Below are 6,664 nucleotides of genomic sequence, written 5' to 3'. Positions count from 1 at the left end.
TCACACTGTCTCTCACAGTCTCTCACACTGTCTCTCACAGTCTCTCACACTGTCTCTCACACTGTCTCTCACAGTCTCACACTGTCTCTCACACTGTCTCTCACAGTCTCTCACAGTGTCTCTCACAGTCTCACAGTGTCTCTCACTGTCTCTCGCACTGTCTCTCACACTGTCTCTCACAGTGTCTCGCACTGTCTCTCACACTGTCTCTCACTGTCTCTTGCACTGTCTCTCACTGTCTCACACTGTCTCTCGCACTGTCTCTCACAGTGTCTCGTGTTCTCCCCATGTCTCAAATGGTGCCTCTTTCTCCCGCTCTCATGATCTCTCCCCACCTCTCTCGCCACCTCTCTCTTGCTCTCTCTCTCTCTCTGAAACTCTCTCTCTCTCTCTCTCTCTCTCCATCACATGCCTTGACTCACTCTGTCACTCTCTCCCCCTCTCTCATGCCTAAATTAAATTCAGTGTCAATGCAGCCGCAGACGCACAGCGCAGCCAGAGGGCTGGAGATAGGCCGCGGATTTAAGAGCTCCCGCTCTTTGAATCACGGCGTTATCTTTAAGCAGATATCTGTCTGCTGGGCCTTGATAAATGGCTGCATGCCTGTAATCTGTTTTCATCTGTTCTGCTTTTTTGTTCCTGTGTTTCTGGCTGGTCCCCAACTTCACTCCCAGCCGCCCATGTGAGCAGAGGTGTGATGAAATTCTAAACACCCTGAAACACTCATGTGTGTGTAGTTTATTGCCCGCATACTGATTCAGGACAGGTCGGAAATCATTATTTGCTCCTCAAGGCCATTGTGAGAAAGCGGGGTTTAGAGCGTTAGGTATTTTGTTCATATTACGTTTAAGTATTCCTGTGAAGTGAACGTTCCTTTACGCCACTGCTGCCTAGCGCACCTTTCCTTTTATTTATTGCAGTAGTTGAAAAGCGTGGAGCGGCAGTCTGTGTTCTCTGCATTGTCAAGTTTTTTTTTCTTTGAGAGACCGACGGGGCGTCTCAGTGATGTTCAGCTTGAATGTTTTGTCCTCTAAATGTTTGTAATGCGGAGTGCATTGTGCATTCTAATCATGACTGGAAGAATGGAGGGAATGGGGGCACATTCCCGACCCTGTGGGAAAATTCTCTTTAGTGTCGCCGTTGGGCTGTAAAGCGAATAGTTCTCCATCACACACTGGTTCCATACAGCCCTGAATGCTTTTTTGAACACTGTTTAACAGTTCCAGTGTAACTTGTGAATATACGTAAAGCAAACCGAGAGCATAGAGCAGAAAGCCACGATTAGTCATGGGGACTTTGATATTCAAAATGGCCAACACACCCAACATACTGCTCCATATAAAAGACATATTTTCTTTCTTTTTATCCCTACCAAGTTGTCTCCCAATTTAATCATTGCCAATAACCAACCACTAGCACCTTCTTGCACTAACACACCATGACTACTGTGGCAATGTGGGTGGAGTGGGGGCTTCTGACTCACATCCTACAAAACACATGAAGCCATGAACAGTGTTCCTCTGAGGTGCCATTCACGGCACAGGACTGAGCGCTCTTGGAGGAGAGCACTAGCTACCCGGCGATGCACGTGACTTCACAGGTGCCCAGGAGTTGTTAGCATTTCGCTGGATGATAGAAGGAGATGGAAACGTGGCCATCGTTCATATCTGAAGAACAGGGCCAATTGTGCTCCCTTGGACTCCTCTGCACTTCATGATACCCCATGGTCATGAAACCATCTTTCTTAGTACCCCATGAAGGGATTTGTGCCCACGATCTTGTGAGAGTAAGACTCTATAAAACACATCACCTCACCTCAGTTCAATATCACCGTTCTTCAGATATTACTGTTGACACTGCAGTGTTAGTATGCTTGTGCAGCTTTCTAAGGACTCTAACATGGACTTCAGGAGTCTCTGTTTAAATAGATCTAATCCACATGGTCCTACATGCCAATCTGTTAATAATACCGGATGCTTCATTAAGAGTCTTTATTTTGAATGCCTACAATATTCCCCAGATTACCCCATAACGTAACTACTTAACTAACACCAGCAAGCCCCCCACCCCCGCTAAAAAAGGCTGACTAATAAATTAATTTTGTGGTTGCGACAGATTTATTATTTTTTTCCTGTCCCTTCTGCTCCAGCTTTCAGCCTAATATTACTGCGATTGCTTGAGCTCAAGCAGCCTCTATCAATCCATTTCATTCATATATTTCTGGTGACCCAGTTTCTTTAGATTTGTGCAACATTAAGAGCTGAGACATAAAAGCAGTTTTTCACATATCTTAACTTTTATTTTTTCTATAATCCACAGAGTTCGGCTGGGAGGTGGGTGACGGAAAGTACCAGCAGATGTGAAATGACCATCCATGAGAATTATTGCATATTACCGACAAACTCTGATGTAATAGCTTCTATCTTCCAAAGCCCGATACTGTGGCGATATCCCTGAGCAGTTTATTTCGGCCCAGACACACCACTGCAGTGACCATCCAGATAGCGCTCGGAGATAATTAAATGTATAACTAATTATTTTTCATACTCATAGCTCTTCCTTTGCTTAGACCCTTAATGTATCGTGACTACAATCCAGCACTTTACCACTGCGAGACGGGATAAGGAAAGTGCAGCATAAGCAAGTGGTTCATAGTGGTTCGTTTATGCCAGAATCATTATCATATCAAAACAGCGTAATACATAAATGACTCCTTATTGCTGCAGTGTGGAGCCGTGTGGCAGATGGACGTGTTTGGGGAGCATGAGCTTTATTGAATGCTTCTGAAGAATTTGAAATCACCGCTGAGCATCTTAAATTAATGGGCTTCATTGCTATGGAAATAAGGCTGGCTGCTTATTGATTATTGACTTTGCTAAATAGGAAAAGTCTGCCTTTCAAGGGTGCATTTGGCAGCTGGCCCGATTCACTGCTCAACCTTAATGTCTCACGGAATTGGCCCTGGCTGTGGCACGCGGCCTGGAGAAGTATGATCTGATACTCGGCTTTCACCAGCGGCGATCACACTGACCTCTACCCACTGACCTCTCCCCGTGACGCAGCATCGTTCCAGACAAGCTCACGAGATGCCAAAGCATCATTACGTAAATATATGCGAGGATGATGGAAAGACATTCATTCCAGCCATGACATCTGAACGAGCGGAAACGTGAGAAAGCAAAGTGGAAATAACCAGACCTACATACCCCTACGAATTCGTCACGCCCTCAGAGAGCTTCTACACCACAGTATGATTCAAGCCACGTAATTCTTAATTTTTCTGGATGGTGCATTTTAGTCACTTTAGAGATATTATTTCACCAATGAACAGCAACCCTTGCATACTTTTAAGAAAGCCCCAGGAAACAGAAATGGCTCACTGATCCTGCTGGCTTATTAATTTAAGGTGATATGTTTCACATACCTTACCTTTTTCTGTCTTGCTCATTCCCTTTGAAGCTTTTGCTGCATCGATAACTCCTCTGACCAGAGCTCTGTGAAATACAGAATATAATATGACTTGAAGTTACAGGCGTTTTCTCTACTAGTAGTTGTAGCCAAGTACACTTTGGATCGTTTCCTCAGTTTGATGTGCTTGGCTGCAACATTGCCCCTAGTTGACCCTTTCCACTTCTCCACGAGATTTGAATCTAATAGTGTTTTCCCACTTCTTTCAGATAAGTTTAACTAGGTTTCGCTTCTTGGTACTGTGAAAGAATGTAGAGAGCCTTTGACATGTTAGCATGGCAGTTACTTTTAGCCCTAAACATTGTTCCCTGAAAAGGGAGGGAGTGCTGAGAAGAAATGGCTGTGTAGTCCTGACCTTTACTGGGTGACATTTAGATTTTTAGTTTTCAAGTCAGAGATGAGGCAGGGCCAAAATTGGTCATAAATATCACAGGATTCATAAACAGCAGTTTCTGGTAGAATTCTTTATTACACTCTAAGGCAGAATGGGTCTCTAAAAACTAGGCAATGATCACAAATAATGAAAAAATTGTTAGAAGAAGAGACAATTAGTGGATGCAGCAAAAACAGTATTGCAGAAAAAAAAGATTGCAGAAAATAGCAACAAAAACAACAACAAAAAATTCCAACCCAGTTCTTGGGGTTTGCCATCCACACTGTTTTTTTGTTTTGTTTTGTTTTGTTCTGTCCTTATACAAAGGTTTAGAGTCCCCAAGGGGCTGGCTAGAGAACACCTGGTTAGACTATATGTTCAAAAATTCTCCATCTCAATATTCTGGACAAAGACTTTGGCCCTTGAGACACTCACAGATCTGTTATCCAAAACACACTCGTTCATTATTTATTATCAGTAAAAAAACGTTCGGGTTTTCAGGTTTGTGTAGCCGACGTATAACCCAGTTATATCAATCACAACATTAACTGACAAAACTCTTGAACTGAAATAAAAGTGAATCCCTGCCACTCTCAGTGATTTGTAAATAATTAAATATACCATGACAGACTTTCATAAATGCATTATTTCTTTAGTAAGGGGAGCACAGTATGCATTATATTCCGTGTCTGTACTGTTTGTCTCTCTGTCACTGCTTTATCATCCTGTCCGTTTCTCACTCTACTGTCTCACTCCATGGTTTGACGCCAAATCCCATCACGTTTTTAATTCTCAGCATAGGAAAGTTTTTCCTCAAAATACAAATATTCTTTGTGATTTCATGGACTGCCTACAGCCCTTTAGACAGAAGGTCTTTGTTTGTGAAGGGGTTCTATGGTGTTTTAACTCATATAATTCAGAAGTCATATCTAGTGAAACCGATGTGTAGGAGTCTCTGGAGTGAGCCTTGCAGCCTTTGTAATGAGGATAGGAGCCACTCAGCCATAGAATACTGTACCTCCAGACAGGAGACTGAAATTAAAGGACCAAATGATGCGTGCATTAAATTGTTCCCTAAATCTCCAGGGTTTCCTGTGCTTACTGGAATCAAACCCATTTCCACAAGCCCCATCTGCCTCACATCTCAGCTATGGGTGCAAACTTTCTGAGAGTGCTAAGTGTGCAGTCCTTACACTTAACTGGGCTGCCACTTACAGTTCAACCCATCAGAACTTGTTTTATTAAGTTGAGAGTGGGTTGGAGGGAGGAGGTTATTACTCTGAACATTTGTATTTTTCTAACCTCTTTGGAAGCTTGACAGCCAGTTAACTTTCCTTCATGGCTTTCCTTTTTAAAGAGCTGATCCACTACCGGCTCCTGGGCCTTGACAAGCCTCAGAACCGGCTTGTGATAGCTGACATTTAAACCCAGGGGAGCAGAGAAAATGTGATCCTGCGTTTTGTGGGATTCTCACCGTATATCTCAGTGAGTGGGAAGCTTGGAGTGGGTGGGGATCCCTTTTCAGAAGGAACGGAAGCTTTAGCCTGTGTAACCAATTAACCGGCAGTGGTAGCTCAATGGTTAAGGTACTTGACTTGTATTTGGAAGGGTGCTGGTTGAAGCCCCTCCACTGCTGCAACTGGGCCCCTGAGCAAGGCCCTTAACCCTTGATTGCACCCTTGAGTTGTACTCTGTTATTATTGTAAGTCACTTTGGATAAAAGTGTCAGCTAAATGAATGTTTATCACAACACCACCTGCTTGGTGGCTTACACCAGGCATAGGTATTATTTAGCACTTGGCCTTTAGGAAAATCCACATTATTCCAGCCAGGACTTCAGTGTATTACTTTATACTTTTGCAGAGTTTCATGTGGATTACACCACAGTGTGAATCTTTTTAAAAACAGGAATTCTGGACAATAATGTGATAGACAAAGTGCAAATTCTTTTCAAAGCTGACAAAACATTCAGAAACTTTGCATGGCAGCAAAAATAGAACCTTATAACACATGATGATTTGTGGAAAGTGCTATTCTTTTAGGGAGTTCAAGGGAGTCAGCGCTGGATATAAGTTACTATTCATCCAGAGGTGAAAGTATCGGCCCTGTGACGTCATGTACACATTGTTACAGGAACTGTGACTTGAATGCAAAATGCGTAACTAGTACAATTACAGTAAGTGTCCTCAACTGGGCCATTTTTGCAGCTGTAAAGGCTGCATCGTTAGACTGTGACCTACACAAATGGCTGATGAATGGCAAAAGTCAAGGACTTTGGATGCATGCCATGCAGATGACATACCTATGTGCTATTATGAATAAAAGTAGTGTCTATTGTCAGCAAGAACCATCGCGCTGTGCATAATGAACTTTCAGGTGATAGAGGACATTCTGTGCTCAAGGTTAAGTTTAAAAGATCATCTAATAATTTTCACCATTGCTGGCATTTGAGTCCCCAGGACAAAAAAATTAATTAAAAAAACCCCCAAAAAACCCAGCACCAACATCACAAATTCATCTTGCTCTGCAAGGATTCCATTTCTCAAGACCTGCTTGAGGAATACAGAATAGGGCTTTTGTTGAAAAAAAAACATAAAGGTGACTGTGCATAATTGTTCAGCACATCTTCTAAGCACAGGATAACAGGACGGATGTTTTGTAGATGCTAAGACAAGTTTTTTTGGTCCTGTGTATTTAACTTCTTGGATGTCTGAGCACACAGCTGTGCCTCAGGCAAGCAGTCACTTTGGCTTTTTAAGATGCATTGCTATTTAAAATTTTTTTCCTCATTTAACAAGGTAAAGCATTTTGCTGGACAGAATA

Source organism: Electrophorus electricus, chromosome 15 (assembly GCF_041902795.1).
Source record: "Electrophorus electricus isolate QZ-2024a chromosome 15, ASM4190279v1, whole genome shotgun sequence".
Classification (NCBI taxonomy): domain Eukaryota; kingdom Metazoa; phylum Chordata; class Actinopteri; order Gymnotiformes; family Gymnotidae; genus Electrophorus; species Electrophorus electricus.
This window is presented reverse-complemented; position numbering follows the sequence as displayed.